General features: G+C 36.0%; 1 long non-coding RNA gene across 1 annotated transcript; it reads left to right on the top strand.

Moving 5' to 3' along the window:
* Positions 1-25,205, top strand: LOC122902210. Its single transcript, XR_006383770.1, has 3 exons — positions 1-69; positions 2,896-2,941; positions 25,167-25,205. It is a non-coding gene; the product is annotated as an uncharacterized LOC122902210 (long non-coding RNA).

The raw sequence follows: 25,205 nt of genomic DNA, 5'->3' as shown, positions 1-25,205 counted from the left end.
GAGAGAGAGCGAGAGAGGAAGAGAATATAATCAGACAGGTGAACAGAACAAAGCAATACACTGGATTCTGTATGTATTTTGATCCCTTTGTTAGTATCCCAAAATTGTAAAGAAAAAAACCTTATATATGTGCAAAAATAAAATTAAATGCATTGAAAGGATAGAATGTAACTGTAAAGATGAAAATTGAAAAAGACATTTAAAAAAGAGGTAATAAAATAAGAAATTGGTTGAAAAAGAAAGAGAAAAAAATTAAAATTGAAAGACTAAAGGGTTGTGGGGAAAAAAAATAAACATATATTCTATATACTATTTTCCCCTAGCTCTGGAGTTTTGCAGTTCTGTGTGATCAGTAAACATGGTCTTGGCCAGATGCAGGGATCTTGCTGATCTTCTGTAGGAGGAGCTTGTTATGCTGATTCTCAGTTGTGTTTGCCCTGGGCAGAATGTACCACTGTTGCCAGGGCACCAGGCCAAGTAATCTGCTCTGGATTGCTCTATGTGGTTTTTATTCCCTGAAGGCTTTCCCTGCCACTTTAGAGGATAAGAATGAAAATAGTGGCCTCCACTCTCCAGCCCCAGAGCCGAAAGCTCAGGGCCCCACTCCTCAGTGCACCCTCAGGGTAAAGCAGTCAGTTACTCCTCTCATCTCCAGCCCAGCCGTACTCTGAGCTCACCCAGCCTGTGATGGTACATTTCTGTCTCAGGCATGCAACTCGGTTTGGAGTCTCCAGTCCTTGCAGATTGCTGCAGTGCATACCTGAGCCACTCCTACTAGGGGAGGAAGGGAGGTTTTTGCCCTGGTTCTTCCACTTACTGGGCCGCTGCTCAGATAGCCATTGTCCCACCATGCCAGCGTTCATGGTACATGGCAACCCTGAACTGAGAGACCATTCCTGGGCTAGGTAACTGTAGCTGGCTTCCCTACTCTGATGCCTAGGAACTCTGCCACACTCAGGCACCCCCAGTGTTCCTGTGACCCTGAGGATCTAGAGACCACCCTGTCTCACTTGGGATTCTGCCCCTGCTTCACCACATGAGCAGGAATGTCCCTCGCCAGAGCAGACTTTTAAAAGTTATGATTTTGTATTCCACTGCTGTACCACTTGCTGGTATCCGGTTTTTGGAGACTCCCTCCCCACGCAGTTTGTCTTCAGATTCACTTCTCCACATCTCCTACTTCTCAGAAAATGATCACTTTTCTATTGGTAGAGTTTCAGTAATTCTTTTCTTAGGTCTCTGCTTGAGTTCACAGGTGTTCAGAATGATTTGATAATCTCTAGCTGAATCCCTGGGACCATATGAAACTAAAGTCTCCTATTCCTCTGCCATTTTAGACTCTCCTGAGTTTCTCAATTTTTATATTTTGGCATCAAGTTCAAAATTGTCTATTGTATAGTGGGTTAAATCCTATTATATTCATTACTTATGCCATGTTTTAATCCACAGGAAGGGGCAAACAATATTCTTTGGAAAAACTTAAATCATCCTAGAATTTAATGGGTGCAGGACAGCCAAGTCCATGCAATGGCCAGTACTTTGGTTTGGTTTACATGGCATCAGAGTTCTTGATATCAAACCCTTCTAGATCTAATGTTTATAAAAATTATATGTTATATTTCACTTCAAACTAAAACCACATGGAGATTCTTAAAGAGTTCATTTTATGCTATTGTTCAATAATCCATATAGAATGAGTCTTTGAAATTCTGAAGCATTTTGTTTAGGCTCTTCATTCAATTACAGGTTATTTGCCTTTGTAATCAGTGCCTCCCTTGCATGCTTAAATATCTCATGAGCATTATCATCAATTTCTGGAGCTCTAATATTTTCTTGGCCCTAACAGCTATAATAGCCTTTTCAAAACAAAGAAAATAAATAATTCATAAACTGGAAATAGGCCCCTGAATAATTGAGTTAATAACTTATATTTGAATAGATATTAGGAATCAGCAGAACACATTCCACTTTAAGTTCTTTATTATGGTACATAGATATTAATGTACATTATGTGACTCAAAGTCATAGTTATTTAAACTGGGAGTACAACCTTTCCAAGAAAGGATATTTTCTCCTACTAAGATATTCCTGAAAGTTTGGCTCTAAAACAACTTGGGAATATATCTGTTTAATCATGTTGAATATTGATTTGCAAATTCTCTGAATTTTTATTAAGATTAAAATGGATAATTGAAGCATCATGATATGATATGTTCTGTCTAGCATTATTTAAAATGTATGCAATATGTTTGGGATTAAGAAAAAGATCCTAAAATTCAGTGATATATTCTATTTTCCTTTAAGCTGCAAATTATTTTGAAAGTATATAAATAAAAATGTATTAAAATTCAAATTTATACATCCTTTCATCACATTACAAATTATTACTAATAATTAACTCAGAGAATCTCATTTACATAATGTGACTGTACATTGGTTGCCCCTTTCATCAACATCAAGTAGGATACTTACACCAACAAAAAGAAAGAAAGAAAGAAAATAGCATTTGAAGAGGAAAGAACGCTAAAGTTGTTCATGTAGAGGGTATTTTGAAGAATACCACAGGCAGTTTCCCATTACCATTCCACCATTTCTCACCAAAAACCAAGATTTTCCAAGAACAAGGTGTTCCCAATTATAAGATGATATGCTAGGATATAAAGGAATATAACTGGTATATGCCTTTTTATCATTTAGATTTTGGTTTTATTATTTACTTTTATTATCTTGATTATTATTTTCAATGTGTACTAAGACAATAATATTACTAGTTTGTTGAATTATTTTTTAATTAGTATGAAATGGGAAGAATCTCATGGCTGAACATCAGCATGTTTTATAAAGCTTATATAAAAAATATATTTCCACCCATAAAAATTTCCATTCACTTCCTAGGAAGGATTCAGCAAAAGCTGCCCAGTCACAGATGAGAGCCACTGAGGTAAGAGATGCAGTTACATATTTTTATTAAAATAAATTTATTAGCATTGAAATATAATTTATTAAAGTATTTATTTATGGGGAGCCTGGGTGGCTCCATTATTATGCTTCTGCCCTCTGCTCAGGTCATGATCCCAGGGTCCTGGACTCGAGCCCCACATCAGGCTCCCTGCTCAGTGGGGAGCCTGCTACCCTGCCTCCAACTCCCCCTGCTTGTGTTCCTGTCTCATTGTGTCTCTCTCTGTGAAATAGATAAAATCTTTTTTAAAAAGTCTATTAAAAAATATTTATTTACATATGTTTGAATATTCATTGCAAAAGCAATTTTATGTGAAACAAATTAAAGGGTAAGTAAATTTTAAGTATAGTTGGCCAGTTGAGGGTGTGTCACTATCCCTGGATTCCAGAAGCTAGCAAGGAGAGAATCAAACATCAGTTTCTGGCATATTTGGAACATGATCTCATCAAGAAAGCCCAATAGAAAAGTCTTACATATTTAACCATTATGCAAGGTGATTTAGGAGGGCAATTTTGACAATGTGGGGGAGGGTGATTTTAGCAACTTCATAAAACAACCACAGATTAATGTTGCTAAGAAGAGTTTTATGTTAATTATACTTATCAATACAACACTGGCACAAGAGAACTTGAGAGACACTGTGTGTACAGAAAGAACATTACCTAGTTTAATATACTAGATATTTAAAAAATATATATATATACTAGATATTTTAAGCCATAACATATAGTAAGCATTTAATCTAGGTCTATTAATTTGGGTCTATTCAAGCAATAGACAATAGGGAGTTCTAATATAACTGTTAAATAATGAACATAGTGTAAAACATGCTATTCTGTGTCAAACAGATCTGGACTATAAAAAACAGTTTGTACAATCATTCTCTATTTTCAGTTGATATAGTCTGATTAAAAGCAGCTAAGACGATGACCTTTCCAACAGGCTTTTAGGATAAAAGGAAAAATGGCGGGGCCAGGCAATAGAGTCACTATGGTAATCAACAATCAGGAGAAGACTGATTGTTAAGAAGCAGGTTGGTAAGGAAGGATGAACAAACATAGAAGGGAGACATTGCTTTTCAAGGAAACATTTTGGGCCAGGTTCTTCCAGAAGGGATGATGTTCCTTCTATAATGCCATAGAGGAGTCGATCCAGCCAGAGACCAGACTTCTAACCAGAGGAGTAACCATAGGGACAATAAACTCCAGTCTGAAATTCTCATTAGTAAAAGGTCCAGCTTTAAATAAGGCTACTGCAGCTAGTGATAATGATGATGGTGATGATGATAGATGACATTTATTATGTGCTAACCATGGTCCCAAATACTTTTCATATAGTAGCATATTTAATCTTTATAATAACATCATGGGATAGGTACATTTTTATTTTCATTTCACAGATAAAGAAACGGAGGCATCAGAGTTGTCATTTTACCATTATCAATGTTAAAGTATGAGGGAACAGAAAAACATACCAGAATTCAACTAATAAAGATAGAAAAGATGGTGACACCCCAATTTTTGCTTTATTTTGTCCTAAAATTTGATTCATTCAATAAACAATCCGAATTGCTGTTTATACCACGATCCGTGCTAATCTCTGGGTATGCAAAAGGTAGACAATTCAGATATGTGTTGTGATGTTCTTGGAATTTATGGTATTATTAGGGAGACTTGTAATTTCACAAGAAATATTTTCTCACTTTCTTAAATACTAAATTGAGCCTGGAGGATTCAGTAAGAGTCATCAACCTAATAGCTGAGGGGTTGGCATAATATTTAGGAAATTGTCCGTTACCTCAGTGTCAGTGAGTAAAAGAACCCTGTTTGATGTTTTGACATTGTAAATTGATATTTATTTTACTTTAAATGTAATAATTCTTCAAGACCACTTTGAAACCCAAAGAGTAAGGCCATCTTGTAACCTAGCAACAACTCTCTCATAATGACCTTCAGGTAGGGAAGGACAAAGTGCAGGAAACTCTTAAAAGCTGTTTTAGGGTTTATCCCAAAACACACCCACACACACACAGAATAGGATAGGTCACAACACCTCTTGGAGTCTAACAAGATCTTTAAAAACCAAACAGTATTTCTAAAGAAGCTTTGCCGTTATCTTTTTTGATTCTTTTTAAGTTGTGTTTTATTTTTTAAAACGTGTATATTGTGATTTCCTTAAATCTATCAATATAGTCTTGGAAAAAAAAATATTTCTTCCATTTTCTAGGTAAATATTGATGATTTCACATACTTTTGCCATTAGGTTTTTCTCTTTTCTAAATGTAGAGTTGCCAGATAAAGTTGAAATTCAGATGAACAAGGATTTATTTAATTATTCTAAAAAGTTCTTTTTTTATTTTTTAAATATGGTAAGTTTAAAGTGGTTTTCATGAGCTATCCTTCTACCACCCTTATCAATTTATTTCCTTTTTATTCATATTTTCAAATATTTGAGAACTAGTTATATGTCAGTATTATTCCAGGTACAGGGAAGTATCTCCTTGAACAAACAGGCTTTGCTCTCATAAAGCATATATTCTTATGAAAGGAAAAGCAAAGAAGCTTCATAATACTGAACATTGTGAGAAGTTAGGAGATAAAAATAATTTTTTTTTAATTTTTTAAAGATTTTATTTATTTATTTGCCAGAGACAGAGGGAGAGAGAGGGAGCGAGCACAGGCAGACAAAGAGGCAGGCAGAGGAAGAGGGAGAAGCAGGCCCCCCGCCGAGCAAGGAGCCCGTTGTGGGACTCGATCCCAGGACCCTGGGATCATGACCTGAGCCGAAGGCAGCTGCTTAACCAACTGAGCCACCCAGGCATCCCTAAAAATAATTTCTAAAACATTATCTTTCCCATGGTGAACAAAGTACCTGCTGATTAAAAACCTACTTAGAATATATAGTTTATTGCCCAGTTAAGGTTTTTAAAATTATTTCATCCCTAATAGACTTGAAATAGCTAATGTTATATTTAATCAATCAACCCATTGATCTTTTATTTTTCATTCAGTCAATGCCTGAAAAAGTAGAATAAATTACTGTATAAGCCAATTGGCTTTTATGTGAAGGAAATTTGTCTTTCTCACTTAGTTTTGTTATGACTGTGTAAAATGGGATGATATCTCTTGAGATATCTAAGCAGAGGGTTGTTGACCCCTGTGGAAGGAGGTTATTTGAGCATTAGATGGGCAGGTGGCCCGTATGGCCTGTGAGCTTCCTTTCAATCTTGAGTTTTTGTAATACTATAGAGAAACTCCTCTGCAGAAAAACATCTGTCCATGGTATTCCCTGGACCCAACACCAGCAAACTTCATCTGGATAGTTTTAAATTAACTATTCATTCCTTTCTAGCTTAAGTCAGCATTTTCTAGTTGCTTGTTCAGATCTTTCAATCATTTCTCACATCTTTCAACATTAAAAAATTGAAAAAAAAAGGAAAAAAAGCCCTGAAAACTAAATAATATTTCAGCATGAATCATTTTAATGCTCATAGTTTTGTGACATAGGTGCTATTGTTATCTCCATTTTTCAGAGGTAGAAGCTGAGATTCGAGAAGTTAAGCAGTTTTCCTAAATTCAGGAACTGAATCTGGAAGCAGTCTGAGCCCACAGTTGGGTTCTCTCAATTCCCAGGACCTATCATCTCCTCCAGTGACTCTTCTAAAAGCTTGTATTTTTCAAAATGTTTTATCTGAAAAGCCTAAATATCACACTTAGATAGATAAATGTATAGAGTAATTAATAGATTATCTGACCTCTGTGTTGAACCCTGGCATACATGTATGTGAGATGAAAATTTGGGACTTATGGAGAACAACTGGCAAAGGCATTCTCAAGTTTGGAAAGTCATACTCATTAAACTTGACATTTTATAGTGCTCTATGATCATACACAGGTATACATACAAATAAACTCCTATCAGCAGTAACTTTCAAAATGTGATAAGAGAAGCCCCAGACACTGTGTAAGCCTCAGTGACTTTATTCCACGTGGTTTGCTCTCCTTGCTCTTTCTCAAGTACTTGCCTTACCTGCACTCTAGCCTCTTACTTGTATTTGGGAGCACATCCCTATCTGTTCTGGGAAGTTCTTTTTGTAGAGGACTTCCAAAGAAAAGCCTAGAGAGGGAATTTGGCAAACTGGGTTCTAGCCCAGTTTGTGGGCTAAAGTCTGTGTCTAAAGTCAAATTTTTGTCATTTTTCTGTGCCTAAAGTTCTGTGTCTACAGTCAAATTTTTATCATTTTTCTGTGCCTAGGTTCCTCATATAAGGGATAGAGCTCAGGTGCTGTAGGAACCAGCTAGCCTAGCCCTCCCCACTCTTCAGTGCTTCAGTCTCATACTTTTCATCACTCCCAGCATTTTCTCTAAATCCTGCTTAAATACTTCTGGGCATTCCATTCTACGTACTCTGACTGAGAAAAGTTTTCTTTTGAACCTAATTCTTCTCCTATGTGGTCCAATTTTAGTTTCATTTTTGTTCTCTTGAGTGTCCTAGATCAAGGGTGCTCATTCTTTCATTTTTGAAGGCAGCTATCCCCTCTCTTGTCCCTATAACCCTTCTCAAATCTCAGTTCCAGCTAACAATTGTAGGTATTTTAACCTTCCATATGATAAATGGTTTTGAGTCTTGTTTTCTTGGCCATCTGTCTCTGGACTGGGTTCCTTACTGATGGTGTTCTGAAAATGCAGGACCCAGAACAAATAACAATGAGAACAATAACTAATGTCTAGGGCTTGTCCTGTGCTAGCTATTGTTTTATGTGTTTGATACATATTGTTTCATTTAATCCTTGTAGCAGCGTTATTCGGTAGCACTATTATAATCCACATGAAAACTGGGAGCCAGAGAGGTAAAATGGATTGCCCAAGTACAGATAGACCTGGTAATGCCAGGAATTCAGGCTTTTCTGGGATATAGAGCCCATGCTCTTAATAATTTGGATAAACTGCATTTTCTGAAATTGGTATTTGAAACCGAGTTTGTGCACCACTCGGTCGATCGGGACTTACATCTTCCTTACTCTAGATGTGAAATTTCTACATGCACAGCCTAAAATTCGATGTATATGTTTTACGTGTGAGGACTTCAGTTTTGAAGCCTGTAGGAAACATCTGCTCTGTATCATGTACTGTGCAGAACATAAGGATTTTCGGGATAAAAATAAGCCCTTCTCTGTCTAGTTGGAAAATAGACATGCAAATAAGTAACCCAAATGTAATGTTAAGTATAGTTACGTTTGAAGTAAAGTAAGAACTTTATTAAGATTAATGAGAACACGGAGAATGTAACTAATTCTATCTAAGAGAAAGAGAGATTACTCCAAGGAAGTTAGATGTGGATAGGTTCTTTAAGGATGAATAGGAGTCCACTGGACAAAGAAGAAAAATCTTGGAAAAAATACTTTGTCTTTATTAATTATCTTTGTAAAAATTATGTCTCAAAATCAGCCAAGAATTAGCATCATGTTTATTAGACAATGCTTCACGGAAACAACTATTAAAACAAATAGGACAATGCTTGGTCACTTAGGATCTTCTAGAACTTTTATGTTCATCATGGTTTCGCAAATTCTATTCAGCAATCTTTAATTAGTATGAAATGTAATCTACTCAAACAGAAACATTTGAACTCACTTAGTGGAATTATGTGCTATAATACAACAGTCCCACCACTAACTAGCTTTTGTCCTTTGTACCTATTTTAATTTTTTACTTCTGAATCATAGATCATGGTTAGAAGCAAGCTAAAAAGTGAGGAGTTTGGTGTTCTTTTTATAATCTGTTGACAAGTTAATATTTTTTATAGATGGCCTATTTCATTGTGTTCTTCCCACTATAAAAATACCTTTAATATTAATTTTAGGTGGCTTTTGAAACCTCAATAAATTCTAGGATTCGTTATTCACTTATATGATTTTTTAGAGGTCTAGACCTCTCCTCTCTTATTTCTGTTCTTTCTTTCCTTTTCTGTATACGTAATTGTTTTTTAAGTTGTTGCTTGTGGTTATATAGAAATCCCCTTCAGAATTATATGAAATTATAGAGCCAGAATTTCTTTTTTGAAAACAACATCTCATATCATTGGTTTTGGATTTGAACCATCTTTTCTTAGGGCTTGATCTAGGAAAGACTTCTGCTGCCTCTGAAATTTGCCTTCCTGAAATCCATGTTACATGTCTGACTTCTTGCCATATTTCCTTTACTCGTTTTCAGGCATTCTACGGCCTTTTTACTCAGTGTGGTATATGGACCAGCAGTGTTAGCATCCCTGGGAGTTTGTTAGAAATGAAGACTCTCAGGTCCCCATTCTAGGCCAACTAAATCAGATGGGTTTATTAAAAACTCACTCGGGTGCCTTTTAAGTACACTGAATCAGGGAAGCACTGCTTTGAGATGACAGGGCAAAATAACTTTCTCCGAAGGTCTTCTCATTTCCACCTGTCTAACCAAGTCTTTTTTTAACAATCAGGTTGAAGGACCTTTGGTAGAAAAATACAGTATTTCAAGGCAAATAAAAAATTTGTCATCTACCTTACTTTTAGCTGAATTTCAGTAATACAAGTAAGCTAGCATTCACAGAGGGATTACTATGTACTCAGTACAACTCTTCAAATGTATCCTCTGATTTAATCTTTGTAATAGCACAGAGATGCAGTTAGCATTGCAATTCTCATTTTACAGGTGAGGAATTTGAAGCCAGTGTAGAGATTCAGTTCTTACCCAGTATCACAGAGCCCTGCAGAGCCAGGTTTCAAATTAAACCTATTTGATTCTAAAATCTATGTTTTAAATAATGTCAAAGCACTGTTACTCATGACAGGATGAAATTTTTAACAGATTACAGGGAAGCTGAAAATTTCCTGCTCCATTGTATTTGTCCTCTTTTCCAGGTCCGTATTCCCTGACTGTTTTCAGCTGCTGCCTCTACCACCTGTTAATATTCCACACCCATGTCTCATATACTAAACATCCCCTGTGAGGGTAATCCAAACACTCTCTTTGCTCTCTGTCTGTTGCTTTAATTGTGAATTGCTTGTCACAAACTTTTCCATAACATACCAGCTCACCCTTAATCCTTCCGGTTTCTAATCACTCCTATTTTCTGCCTGGTCTTGATCTTTAAATCTGCTATTCAATACTGTTATCCTTTCAACGAAGATCTAGGTTTTTCTTCCAATTATAAGACCTTTAACTCCTTAGGTAAACACTGTTCCTGATGTGACTAGACGTGGACTCCTACCTTCGGGTCAGCTCTAGGCACAGTTCCAGAATCTAAGCTTACTCTTGTTCTAAGAGAAAGAACATGACTTTCTTTCAGTAATTAGGCTGTAGAACATTCTTTCTAACACTTTACCTTGTTCTCTCTCTCCTTGTCCTCCACTGAAATGTTTCCTTTCATGCTATCAAAAGCAGACTTGAGTTCCACACAAGCTTTTATCTTCATGACACGTTAAGTTCATCTACATCATCTTCTTCTAAGGCTTTACTAGAACAAAGTATCATTGTTATGATCAAATGATAAATCTTACTGACTTTCTATCTTGAATTGTACTTTAAAGTTTGTTAATGCTCTGGGCTTTGAATATACAGGAGAATTCTTGACCCTCGTTTTAGTCATTTTTAACTATGGACTCCTTTGTCTATATAAATTGCATAACTTTTTATTGTAATGGTCGATGTCCTTCATTATATCCAGTTTTATAGTTTTATCTGACAATGTTTTCCTTCCCTCTAGACTTTGACTTTAAAGTTAACATAAACCCGACAGACTTCCAGATGATTCTGTACAATGTAGTCTATAGTCAGTTGTTCATCAATCTGGCAGAATAATCCCTGATGCAGGACCAGATACAGTTTTGTATCTCTATTTATTTAGCTAATCATTATTTTTCCAGTCTTTTTTTCTGTCTACAAAATCCCCAACTCTTCTAAAATGGAAGTGTTGGTAAGACTATGCTTTCAACAAACACTTTGCTTTTTGGCTTAGAGCTCTGATTCCTGGAGATATTTCCCAAATTTCTTCTGTTTATGTTATTTATCCATATTCAATATTATAAGTAAGTGATGGTAAGCCAGAAGATGCATTCATTTATTTATTCATCTTCAAACTACTTTTATGGATGGATCTTTGTTCCAGGTATGGTGCTGGGCCAGTAAATTGGTAAGCGCCAGTGGACTCTGAATGGAGATGATGGATTTCATTTCAAGAAGAGGAAACAACTATGATTGTCCATGTGTTTGTACAAAAGGCTATCTCCATTCTTATATTTCTTCTTTGTCTGGTAACTAAGCTCTTCATGTTTCCTAATTCTAGAAGCCCTCTGTCTTTTCATAGAAAGGGAGAATACTGCTTTCCTTCCAGAAATTATACATCTCTTCCCAGAGGATTTCTCCAGTGGATCAAATTTCCTGCTCCTTCCCTTCTTCCTTTGTGTAATAGCCTTCCATTGTACTTGACCTGTTTTAATCCATCTTTGCCCTCTCAAAACCTCTTCCCTTTCCATTTCTTGCTTCAGCTGCTTCTTTATGTTACCCAGGAAGTAGTTTTCTCTTTCAATATAGCAGAAGATAAAAACCCATTAATTTTGGTGTTTTAACTTTATGAATTTAATTTTACTTTTATCACATTGCAGCTACCAACATAATTTTTTTATTACTTTTGAAAAGAGGGATAGCAGAGTCTTTTTTACCAATTACCGCCTCCCCCATCCCTAGGGAAACTCTATGAGCAGATGTAGGACCCTTTTAGGTGCCCTTAGTACCTTCTCATCTTCTGAACTTCCTGTATGAATTTGACCAGTTCTTATTCCTAGTATTGTGACTTTTAGACTGTCAAATATTAAATGCAGCCAGTAAGTGGAGGCAGCTAATTAAAAAAAAAAAAATGTATTCTTCCCTCTTACTTTGTTCTTCCTACTTTGCTGGTCCTTTGCATGAGCTCCTAGTTGACTCCTAAAATTCCTTCCAGTGCTTCAGTGTGGCTTTCTAGTGTATAGTACATGTTTGTGAACCACTGACCTATTCTCTGATACTTAATTATTACTTAGTGAGGACTGATACTTAGTTTTTTTTTAAATAAAAGTTTTACTGGAGAAAAATAGAGCCACCATGTACTCAGGGAGAAGAGCACAAAAAATTAACAGATACAGAACAACTGGAAAGTCACAATTACCCACTGTCATTTGCAGTTACTTTTCAATTTCTTCAATAGCTCCCATAGACTTGTTTTTTAATAGTCTTGCCAATTTTTTGGTTGAAACAGCAACAAGTTTTCAAAAGATTAAGAGCATTCAAGATAACAAGTGATACCAAGAGTCTGTTCCTAACAGGCACTGATTCTACCTAAAAATTCCTTAAGAGTGACTACTGAATCTTATGGAATAGTCCGTAATCTCAGAGACCATCAGGGATGAGTTAGAACATTGACCGATAGTTCAAAGAGAATTTCACATGGTATGGAAAGTGCCAGAGGAGCATGTTAAAAATCAACAAAGGTTTAATTACTGCGAGGTGAGTTTACTATAATATTTTGTTTCAAAAGAGGAAAATAATCCCCTAAAAAACTGAAATAATATTACCAATGTGTTAAATAAGCTAAACATTTTTATATGCATTTCTGGTGCAAGGTGATTCTTTTCTTTCATATTGCCTTCATAATGTGGAAGATTTCAACTTTTTAAAGTTATGTGCTATGCACACAACCTGATGTTTGTTGATAGCCCCATGACCTCAGATGTACCTGTGCTATTCCTAAAGGGTAACCATGATGCCCAAACTAACTTCAACAGGATACATTTAATTTATGAATCTTTGTGTCCATAATCTCCCTCAGACAGTTTTTTTTTTAATGAAAGGAAACGGAAATTACAAAATACCTACATTTAAATGAAATTAAGAATGTAACACTGACTGAAGTTGGCAAAAGAACGTTTTTTCTTCATCATTTGTGGTTTCAAAGAACTGGACTGAATTTAGAGTTCTCTGAATCTTTTGTGACTTAATTTAAGATCTTTTCTTTATTTTAAATGGGATAGACTTCTTATGACGTGAAAGGAGTAGCTGAGGCTGGAAAATTCTAAAGTATAAGCATTATGGTTTTCACACAGTTTGAAGTGCTTTAAAATTGACCTAACAGGGATTCACATGTCAGATCGGTACAGTTGGAGGCAGGTTTCATTTTGTCAGAAATGCCATTCTAGAACTAAGGCAAAAAAATGTTTCAGCGTTTTCTGCTTTACAGAAAGTTCCATCCTTGGTTAGTTAGTAGGATCAAAGTGTCCCACCTTTTGTTCAGAGTGCCTCCCCGCTTTTCCTTTTGCTTTTGATACTACTTAGAGTGTTCTACAGTTAACAGTGTTCCTTCCCACATGAGAAAATTAAGTCCTATATATGTTAATTTACTTGTCTGTGGTGGTGTAAAAAGGATATTAAAGGGTATGTGTATTTGTCTCTAGATTTCAGCTTAATTCCTAAAGTTATAGATACTAGGCATTAGAAATCTCCATATCCTGAGGAGTTTTGAGGGGATTCCAGACACTACTTCTAGGACTAAAGAAGAGATGGCCAGTGGCATCTTTCTACTCTCATACTCAGGATGACTCTCAGGCTGGAGCTTAATGAAGAATGAATTTATGTATTTCATGAGTGTTTAGCTTAGCGGGGAATGTGGTAAGATCCTACCTTTCCTCTTTTTTAAAGAAAAGATGGTGGCTACTCCCTTACATAGGAAAGGATTCAAGAGAATCCCTAATAGTAAACTGAGGGTTTCCTCAGCAAGGAAACACTGACATCTTATTCCTTAGTTGGATGTTTGCTGAGCAGCAGAAACTTTTGGGCCTACCTCCTGGTATACCAGAATAGATCACATCAGAAAGCACTTTGGAGAAATTAATACTTGAGTTCAAGGGCAGAAGGAACACATATCTCCTGCTTCCTGTTTATTCCTGGGTAATTTTAACTCTGTGAAGCAGGTTAAAGCAGCTCCTAATATAAGGAGAAGAGATGGCATCAGAAAAACCAGTATGTGTTCCTGTTCCTTGGCATGGAAATAATGTATGACTCCAGAGCCAAGTAGATGGTGTGAACAGATTCCAGGGGCCAAGTAGATGTGAACAGATATCAGGGTGTAAGTCAATGTAGTGAAAGGTTGTCATACTGGAACCATGGCAGGACAGTGTGCGGCTAATTCACTCAAGAGTTGGAGGCTATGCAGTATGTTTCCTGGAAGTGAAGATAAATGGGGTCAGAGTGTAAGGGGTACAAAGGGAATGGTTGTTTTATTGAAGATATTTCTTTTCCAAACTTGGGAGCCTATCCAGGCTTCTCTATGTGTCTCGTTTTGCTCGTGGAATGTGAATAGGAAAGGCATGTAATACTTCTCGCTTGAAAGCTGAAGAGTCATCATGTGTTCTGTAATGGCAACAACAAGCCCCAGAGAAGGGCCACTACTTCCTTTTCAATCCCAGAGTAAAGAGGCAGGGGAAATGATGTTAACCAGCAGAGAGCTTGTAATTTAGATAGCAGCTTTTGTTATTTTAAGCCACTAAGATATGGGACTGTTTGTCGCCACTGCACAACCTAGCAAAATATGATAGATATAGCAAAATATGATAGATAGATAGGACATCAGTGGGTGAATAGTACGGATTTTTTCCTGTACAGGCCTCTAAAGAATCCACAAGTATATCCCACGAAAGAGTGAATTTGGGTGCCTGTCCATAGGGGTCACTGTGGTTGCCCATCAAGAAAGTAAATATATAAGACCTTTTTTTTTTTTTTTTTTTAAATCCAGCCTTCTTTTCCTTCCCCAGAATACCAGTGGCGGGGGGCAGTGGGGAAGGGATATCTAGAAGCGGGGGAGTAAGTAAAAAACAGAATGGAATATCTAGAAAAAGTAAAAGAGTAAAAGAGCATACTTTGTTGTTCCTCTCCTCTGTGATGTGGTTCAGGCTTGAATTTAGAAGGCAGGTACAGATTTTTATTTGGATGGGAGATGAGCATTAACATTTAAAGTGGATTGGATGAAATTTTGTAATATAAAAATGAGTCTTAGGGGCCAAAATGAGACTCTTCGTATTGCATAAAAACCTAGGAAGCCAAAAGAACTTACCAAAATACCATTAATTCATGTGAAATAGAGATCTCAGCAGAGTAAAAAACAATAATAATAATGATTATGCCACACAGGGTATGGATTGTCCAATAAGCTTCTTATGTAGTTTGTAGGTGTCGGAATTGGAAACACCATCTAGGAGTCCTAACTTCCAACTATAATACTATTTTTGAACATTTATTTCTTAAAGGATATTGTCTGTGGGAATTAAATTAATCAGATTTTTAAAAATGCAAATTCAGCTTTGGTGAATGATTTGGCAGGCCATACTATGAACTATAGTGGGCAAATTGTAACACATTTTTCTTGGAACTGATACCACCAAAATAATAACTGGTATGCATTATTACTCTAGAGAGCCAAAGTGTGCAATTACTGGCAGAGAGGTCTCTATGGGAATTGCCAACAGCTTTTATTTCATAGTGTGTTTATAATATATTCCTTATCTGAATCTAAAAAGGATCTGATGTGTTGTCCTCAGTGTTAACCTTTTAAACCACACAAATATTTATTGATCATTTCCTATATGTGAAGTAGTCTTCCAGATGCAGGTGATACAAATGTTCTTGCCCTCGACAACATGCTGAGAGTAAATGAATTCATATTTGAGATTAAAAGCAATAAAGAAACAGAAAATTGCAAGTCTTTAGATCTCCCAGCAATGTGGCTCTTTGAACTTCCATACATAACATTTTAATGATGCCTTCACATGTTTATGTTCCGCAGCAACTGTTTTATACAAGGACAGTCAGTGAAATGGTTTTGCGGTGTCTATTTTCTGTATGAACTTTAATTGAGAAGAAAACACTATGGTCCAAACTACTTTAAATAACTTTTTAAAGAGACATGAATCAACGAAATCATACTTCCCAGTTCCATGTTTGCTGTTCATTATGGATAATATAATTCTAGATCAGTGAAATGTAGGACATGGGACTTATATTTTTATGTAAAAGAAATAGTTTATGGTATATGGGCATCCTTTGTGTAACAAAAGGATAGAGTGTGTTTATTGTTAAGTTTTGTGATTATTGGGTTTTTCTTTTCAATTTGGTAGAATGGAAAGAACACTTAACAAGAAGTCAGAAGATCTGGGGTCTAGTCTTTCTCCATCCACCAAATATCTGCCTGAACTTGGACATTTTATTGTGCCTGCCTGAGCCTTACATCTTAGTCTAAAAATGAAGATTTTAACTAGATAACTGTGTTCTCATTTTTGACTTAGAATTCTGTGATCTCGATTGAAAACTAAGTGGAATGTTAAAATCCACTATAATCAGTTAAGATATTTAACTGATTTACAAAAAATTGGCAAGTGAGATTATATTAAATTTCTTTCTAAAGAAAGAATATTATTATCCATGTCCAAAATTGTGTCTATTAACTGTCACACTTATATTTGCTAAGACAAATATTTGCTAAACGAGTATTGAATCCTATATTGTATAATTTGTGTCTCTTACTCCTTCCATTTAACAATATTTCTTCTATAGCAGTAGACTTCTAGCCAAGACTATTGTGTGGTTATTGAATTTTATTTTAAACTCCAGGTATTTCCCACTGCTCTAAGGTACAGTTTGGTATTAAGCTCTAAACCAAAGGTCTGAGTTGGAAAGACATTTCATAGGGTAAAACCATTTTACTTGATTATCTTGACTAATGATGTTCTGTATTGAATGTTAAGAAATTTATGAATCCTATCCAGTAGGACTTTAAAACTGTGTTTATAACATATTCTTTCCTTAGCTTGTAAATAAATACCAGCTTTGAAGAAAACATATCATCTGGTTAGAACAAAATAATGACAAAAATTCAGCCTTTTAAGTATAAAGTAGAATAACTAAAATGGATGTATGGAACATCTAGGTGCCCTAATAAGAAAGAGAAAGGGTCTCTCAATGAGTGGAGAGTGGGTTGAAGATGTCTGGGCTCATTTGTCGTTTCAAAATATTTGTTTAGTTTCCACTGTGTCAGATGAATGCATCAAAATCTCTTTCTTTAAAGAATTCAACATGTGTGGGATGAGTGGGTGGGCAGAGAAAATCAGTGAAGGTTGAAAACTGTCCTGGTAAGCACCACAAAAGAAGAGTGGTGGAAAAATCCCAGGAAACAGCGAGGATGGAAATCTAACTCTGCCTTGAAGTAATTCACAAAGAATGAGATATCGAAGATGTGTCATAATGGGTAGTGAATAATTGTACAGTGAATGCACAGTGAATGATGGTGGAAAAACATCAGGCAGACAGGCCATCATATGTAAAAATACATAAGGGCATAACATAACGAAAAAAATGAAGTACAGTAAATAGGAAAGCAATGAGAAGCAAAAGTAAAGGGATAAATTCAGCCAAAATTATATTAAGTAGTATATATAATGGCAAGACATTTGTGTTTGATACCATAGACATTGGGTACCATTGGACAATTTAAAGACCCAAAGTATAGAAGTATATGATTATTATATTAGTTTGCCAGATCTGCCCTAAAAAAGTACTATGAACTTAAACAACAGAATTAAACAACAGAGTTTTGGAGACTAGAAATCTGAGATCAAGGTGTTAGCTGTGTTGGTTCTTTTTGAGAACTGTGAGGTGAATCTATTCCAGGCCTTTCCCTACTTTCCCTAGGAATTTTTGGCATTTCTTGACTATTAGATGTGTAACTTCAGTCTCTACCTTCATGTTTTTATGATGTTCTCTCTGTATACGTGTCTCCGTCCAAATTTCCCCTTTCTATAAGAACACCAATCATAATGGATTGGTGACCTGCCCTACTCCAGTATGACCTCATCTTAACTAATCACATCTGCAGTGACCCTGTTGCCAAATAAACTCACAGTCTGAGGTACAGAGGGTTAGAAAGTTCAATGTATGATTTTTGGGGAGACACAATTCAACCCGTAACAACTGTATCATAGTAAATATTTTTTAAAGATTATCCTGGTGTCATTATTGCAGCTGCCTTTCTGGGAACAGAATTGGTACCAGGAAGAAGAGTGAGGAATGTCTTGTCATAATCCAAGGAAGAAATCATGTTGGTTTGAACTATGTCAGTAGCCATGGAGAGGGAAAGGATTTTAGAAATATTCAAGAAGTAACACTGACAGAATGTAGAGACTAATTTTATATAGGGTTTGATGCCATAAACAGAACTAGAATTTTATGAATTTAGAGATTGATCAAACTATATAATTAATAGAAAAAAGGATGTTGTAGAAGTTTTGAGAAAAGATCATGAGCTCGGTTTTAAGATGCTTATAGACATGTTAAGTGAACAATAAGACATGAGTCAAAAACTTAGGTTAAATATTTTACGTCTGGGAATCAGGATAATCAAGATGGTTACTGGCACGGAGCAAGTAAGAGCAGTAAAGGAGAAGAGAATCAAGGAAACAAAGAGAATGAAGAGTTGATTTCAGGAAAAGAAAGCCATGATGACTCAGTGTCAATGTTAACCCCAAAGTAGCAGAAGAATCAGAAAAGAATGGTATCCTAGAAACCAAGTCAGTATTATCAACTGTAGCAGTGAGTTCCAGTAATTGAAAATAATACAATGGCCACTTTAGGATAATCAATTTCAGTGAAGTATGGCGAGAATATACTACATGTGCATTTACTTATTTGAGCTCAGTTATATGCCCTCAGCCAAAATAATAATAGTAATAATAACTACTACCATTATTTAAATAGTGTGGGCAATTCTGCCTGATATTCCTCTCACTATGTATAAATATCCAGCTATAAACAGCAGGAGATATAAGTGGTTTTGCTGCTCTCCCGTTCTGTTCTGGTTTTATATGGTTCTCTAAACTGAAAATCTTGCCATGCTATGAAATTCCAGTGTTAGAAGTTATTTTTATAATTTTTGTATATCATGGCCCCTTGGCTTTAAAATACAGTTAAACTATCAGATATTCAGCTAAAACAGAACACGTAACCTATCAGATATCCAGCTAGAACAAAACAAAAAAGTAGTCATCCTTTCAATATTGGAAGAAAAACAGGAGGAGATGGATTTAAAAGACAGCAAAGCAATCTTCAGTGTGGTTTTTTCATAGCAGGTTTGCAAAGATCTCTGAGATTTTTACCTTATGTGATGACTTTAGAACTTAATCTTTCTGTATAACTTGATTTTATCTACAGTGGTAGCCCAACTGGTGATATCAGAGGAGACAAAACCAACCAACTTACCCCACTTAGGGTACAAAATGGGAGTAAAACTAATGGAAAAATGTAAAACTGTAATGAAATAAGTAAGACAATTAGTTTATATTAATCAGTTGGGTTGGAATTGACTCAATAAAAGAACTAGTTTTCAACTATCGTTGATATGATTTACAGAGGGGAGTGATGTTATCACTAATAGCGTCCAGTTTTAGGAAACCTAGAAGGCTTTTGGTATTGTCAGAATTGTGTGCCTATATAGTGCAGTGTTCCGATTTCAGGACCCTAACATCCAAAGCTGTAGGAGTACCTTGAACTCCTCACTGCCACATCCTTCCAGAGTTTTGGAATTTGAAGACCAAAAAAAGGAACTGAAAATGAGTTTCTTTATTATATATTAAAAAGCATGATAATTAATCACTCTGGTATAGTTTAATTCCAGAGATAAGGACATGGCCTAGGTTGACCTCAGAGGAATCCTTTTGCTTTAATGATTCTATGAGGTGTTTGAATTTTCTAAGGAGGATAAGTAATGGTGAACTAGTGAATATTCATGAATAGAACATATTGTGATGTTGAAAGCGTGCTTTAAATTAATTTCCTTAGAAGAGACACTTGAATGGTGGTTTGTAGCTACAGGGGCAAAACATAGAGGTCAAATTATAGATTTTGTCCTTGTTATGAAATAAAGAATGAAAAGTGAGAATGAATGGCTCATGATGAGTATAGAAAGATGTTAGAATGGTGTTCCTAGAGGGACAGCTAGGATCAGATAAGAAAAATAAACACCAAAAGTAACAGGGGAAAAGAATTTGCTGATGACAAACTGTTTAGCCTAACAAAGAGGAAAGGGGAAAAAAAATCCCAGGGAGAATAAAAATAATTGATCGACACAATAACAGTTAAATTCAACACAGAAAAGTACCATGGAGAAATAATCCTAAGAAGAAAATTAGGTAGTTTATATATGCTGATAGTTTCTTAATGTTCTGTAACTTTCCAGCATAAAATTTATGACTTTTTGTGGTCATTAAAAAAAAAAAATCCTACTCTTTAAAGGCGGCTTGTTGGAAAAATGGATGAAATAGCTGTAAAGTAAGTGGAGTAGAGAAGCTATGGTGGGATTTGGTAATATGCTAATAAGCTATTTGTGGATTTCTGGTTTAAGGAAGAATGTTGGAGGAAATACTTCATGGATTCATCCCATTTCCAAACTCGATGATTGCTCCCGTTAAGGTTTTTTATTTGTTGCTGAGGAGACATCAGCACCGAGGAAGGATCAGGGAAGGAACAGAGGATTCGCTGGTTAGAAATGGAAGTTTCCTAGAGAAAAGCTTATAAAAAGGGAGGACAAGAGATTATGGAGATAAGGAATGTTACGTTTTCATTTTACCTTGGTAAGAATATGTTTTTCTTCAGTTTGAGACTTGGTGAAGGAGTGAATACGAGCAACTACAGGCTTACTTGTATACCCACAGCCTTACTCCATCCTTCACGCTTATACACAAACATCTCCAGAGACTCTCACAGAATCATGGATATTTGCATACGTTGCTTAAATCTGTGTGTAAGGATGGAAGAGAGTTGTGCATGTAGCTTGGTTCAAGGTGGAAGGTATAACAAAAGGTCCCAAGGTTAAGAGCTTGGAGATTTCAGGGTCCTGGAATGGAGCCCCGCATCGCATCGGGCTTTCTGCTCAGCGGGGAGCCTGCTTCTTCCTCTCTCTCTGCCTGCCTCTCTGACTACTTTGATCTCTCTCTCTCTGTCAAATAAGTAAATAATTTTTTTTTTTTTTTTTTTAAAAGAGGTTTGGAGATTTGACTAGGGGAGGAGGGTAAAAGATACAAGCCTTCATTCAATGAAGCAGCCCAGAGGTGCTAGTATGATCACATTGTGCTAGGAAAACATAAAGAAATCGAAACATTCCCTTCATTTTGAAGTGTTGATGATGCCAGTATCTCCTCGCTCAGTTCCACCACCATCTGTGACCGTGGGCATGGAGCCCGTGGGCATGGAGAGAGGGACAGACACTATGGAGTAGCTAACTTAATGTCCATTGTAATCCACTGACTCATTGTGGCCAGTGCTTTAAAATTTGTTAAAAATAAAGCTAGGTGTCCTGACCTTCCTTGCAGCTATGAGGGAGCCTATAGTCTAGTTCAGATGAATGAGACGTCATTAGAAGTCTCCCGGAGTTGCCCCTTCCCTCAGGGCACGGCTACTCTGAAGACCCTGCCAGCATGGAACCACTGACTGTTCTCCAGAACAGCTTCTCTGCAGAGTGTAAAAATAAAAACTCATTTCCAAGCCTCCGTAGTCAAGTTTTCTGTTAGTCCTCTTGGATTGCAAGTCCTAACTGATAGAGGACAATAGGAGCATAAAATGAATAGGAAAGGGAAGGAAGAAGAAAGAGATGAGAAGGTGAGAAGGATGCTCTGGAGTGACGTACATTCAGAGATAGAAATAATTATTTACTTCAAACCCATGTATGAAATACAGTATGCAAGGGATAAGTTCATAATTTGAATGGCTGTTGTATCAGGGCAGAAATAGAGGATTTGATAATATGTAATTATTTATATAACTCTTGAAGTGAGATTAGTTTCAAATGTATGTTTCTTTGAGTTTAGAAAGGTAGTATGTTTAGTACACTGAATTTGATGTTGCATCCCCCTGTAGGGTCTGAATCAAATACCTTAATACTTTTTTTTGGGGGGGGGGTAAATGTTTATTTATTTATTTGAGAGAGAGAGTGCGCAGGAGCATGAGCAGGGGGAGGGGCAGGAGAGGAAAAGAATCTCAAGCCAACTCTCTGCTGATCGCGGAAACCGACATGAGACTCTAAATCATGATCCTGAGATCATGACCTGCGCTGAAACCAAGAGTTCAGGGCATAATTGATTGATCCACCCAAGAGCCCCCAACTACCTTAATATTTCTGCATAGTAATGTAAGGAGAGTTGCACCGAGAAGGATAAATAAGGACCAAAAATGATCTAATGATAGTTAAGCTCAATGCTTGCAAGTAAGTCATGAAAGATCATTTCATTTCAGGGTTTATTTGAGTTTGGATATGTGGACAAAGGACTCTGAAGCTATGATAGTTAAAACGTACACAGCATTTACGTTAGGTACTCTGCATATAATAATTTAATAATCACAGCAATCCTATGAGGTAGATGCTGTGATTTTTCCCATTTTACAGTTAGAAAAACTGAATGGGAGAGAGGTCAGTAAGAGGCTGTGATGGAGTTTGAACACTCATGGTATAGCGTCAGAGTCTGTGGTTTAACCAGCAGGCAATATTGTCCACCTAGATACAAACACATACATAATAAAAACTAAACTGTGAGACAGACCAGTTAGAAGCTTTTTCTTTTTCCTATATTGCCTCCAAATAATTTATGATCAACTTTTTTTTTTTAAAGATTTTATTTATTTATTTGACACAGAGAGAGAGAGATAGCAAGAGAGGGAATACAAGCAGGGGGAGTGGGAAAGGGAGAAGCAGGTTTCCTGCTGAGCAGGGAGCCCAATGCAGGGCTTGACCCTAGGACTTTGGGACCAAGACCTGAGCTGAAGGCAGATGCTTAATGACTGAGTCACCCAGGCACCCCTATGACCAACTTTCTTATGTAAGCAAATCAATTTTATAATATCCCCAAATGAAAATTAGATTTGTAATTGGGCATATGTTTCTAGAGGTCCTACAGTTCTAGAAATAAGACAGTTTGGAAGGGAGCAAAAGGAGGGACACAAAGAGAGGAAAAAAGAAAAAAGGTAAGAGGATAAAAGAGGGAAAGAGAGGGGTGCCTGGGTAGCTCAGTGGGTTAAGCCTCTGCCTTCAGCTCAGGTCATGATCTCAGGGTCCTGGGATCAAACCCTACATTGGGCTCTCTGGTCAACGGGGAGCCTGCTCCCCCCTGTCTTTCTGCCTGCCTCTTGCCTACTTGTGTTCCCTCTCTCTCTGTCAAATAAATAAATAAGATCTTTTAAAAAATGTAAAAAAAGGAAGGAAAGAGAAAAAACATAATTCACACATCAAGCTTGAGGTATAATATACAGAAGTAAAATATATTCAATCAATGTATATGACAATGGTTTCAAAATCAGAATTCATAAATTAGATTTTAAATGGAGGAATATAGATAGTAATCAGCTTAAGTAAAGCTAATAAAAGACCCCTTTATGATGATATGTTTTAATGCAGGATTTAAAGGAAATAATAGGGTAGCAGAGAAAAACATGGAAGTGGCAATTGGAAACTGTGTGTGGGTAAAAAAAATATGTGTGATCAGACAATTTAGCCCTTGTCTCTCTCTACCCCTCCCCTGTGATAAAAAGTGAAACTTTGTTATGCAAGAACAATAAATATAGAATCAATGAAATAAAAAAATTATAATGCCCGAGTTATCTAGTATTACTAGATAAGAAGAAAATTACTGAGATACTTAGATTAGTCCATACCATAATGCTCTAAAAATTTTGTTTCTATAGAACAGGAAAAAGTAAAGGAATCCTAAGAATGGGTAAGCATCTTTATAGAGAATGCCTGTTTCTAATCCTCAAGATTTCAAAACTCAAGGAGAATTTCACAAACATGTCTCAGTAGATTTAGAGAATGACAGTGGGAAAAGGGAGGAGACACATCAGAAGAAATTATCTTTGTGATATAACGAATTTAGAGGGCTTCCTTAAATCTGGGATTAGAAGGCTCACTTTATTCAGAGTTGGCATCTAAAAGACAAGGGATTTTGCTGATTGAAATTTTTAAGCATGAAAAGATGCTCACAATTTTTCTCATTATTTTGGTTTTTAAGTCTCAAAACCCAACCACTATAACTCAAAGCCAGCTTAAGTTTTCAAATGAACATTTGCTACCAATTAGTTCATAATGAGTATTTGTCTGAAATGTTTAATGACCAAAAGAAAGCTTTTAAAATTGAAAAACTTTTATGTTTAGGCTTAGTTACCCTGCCTGACTTGTAAGTGTAACAAGTTTGATCACCCAAAGAGTTCATAAGGTTTTAAACATAAAGGTTTGACTTTCAGACAGGATGACAGAGCTCCTGTCCCTCCTCAACGTCTTTCATAGGAAATCATTAAACAAAGGGTAGATCTCAACTGCTTGTTTTCTACTTAAACCTCACACTAATCCCATTGCCATCAATAGAAAGTCTGTATATGAATTGAGTGTGGGCTGCCCATTCATAGACCTATTGAGAGAAGGAAATGCCCCTTTATTTCATCATTAAGTCCAGTTTTCTTACCTTTTTTTTTGGTCTAATTAGTACCTCAAAGAATCCTTCCTGACTTTATTGGGAATGCTTCTAAAGTTTCACCATTAAATGCAATGTTTACTCTAAGTGTTTCTGTTCCTGGTTGATTAAGATGTTTTTGTTTGTTAACCACAAATGAGTAACTTTACTGAATTCTGTATAGCAAACATCTACAAGGTCATAGGATTTTTCCATCCTAATCCATTCATATAATATCTTAGAATAATGACTTTTCTAATTTAGAATTATCCTTGCCATATTTGGAAAACCTACGTGGTCATGATTTTTTAATTAACATTTCTGAATTAAATTTGACAATATTTTACTTAGAATTTTTGCACCTAAAGAAAGTTGACATTTAATTTTGCTTTGAATATCATATTTATACTAATCTCAAAATTAAATTGAGTAGACCATTGCCATATTTTTTCATCTAAAAATTCAAAATTATTGGCATGAGGTTGGTTGTAGAATTCCTTATACTTTAAAGTGTGGTTTTATCTAACTGTAGTTATATTCCTTTTTCTCTATGTAATATATATTGGTTCTTACTCATTTTTCTTTACTCCATCTTTCCAGAAATTTATTTTATTAATCTTTTCAAAGATTAAGCAAAAAAATTATCTCTAATATTACTTTACTTTTTGCTTTCAGTAATTTCTCCATGGTAGAGGAGATGCTTCTGGTGTTCCA

The sequence above is a fragment of the Neovison vison genome, chromosome 1 (genome assembly GCF_020171115.1).
Source record: "Neovison vison isolate M4711 chromosome 1, ASM_NN_V1, whole genome shotgun sequence".
Lineage (NCBI taxonomy): Eukaryota > Metazoa > Chordata > Mammalia > Carnivora > Mustelidae > Neogale > Neogale vison.
The sequence above is the reverse complement of the archived record's forward strand: the minus strand, read 5'-3'. Positions and strand labels throughout refer to the sequence as shown.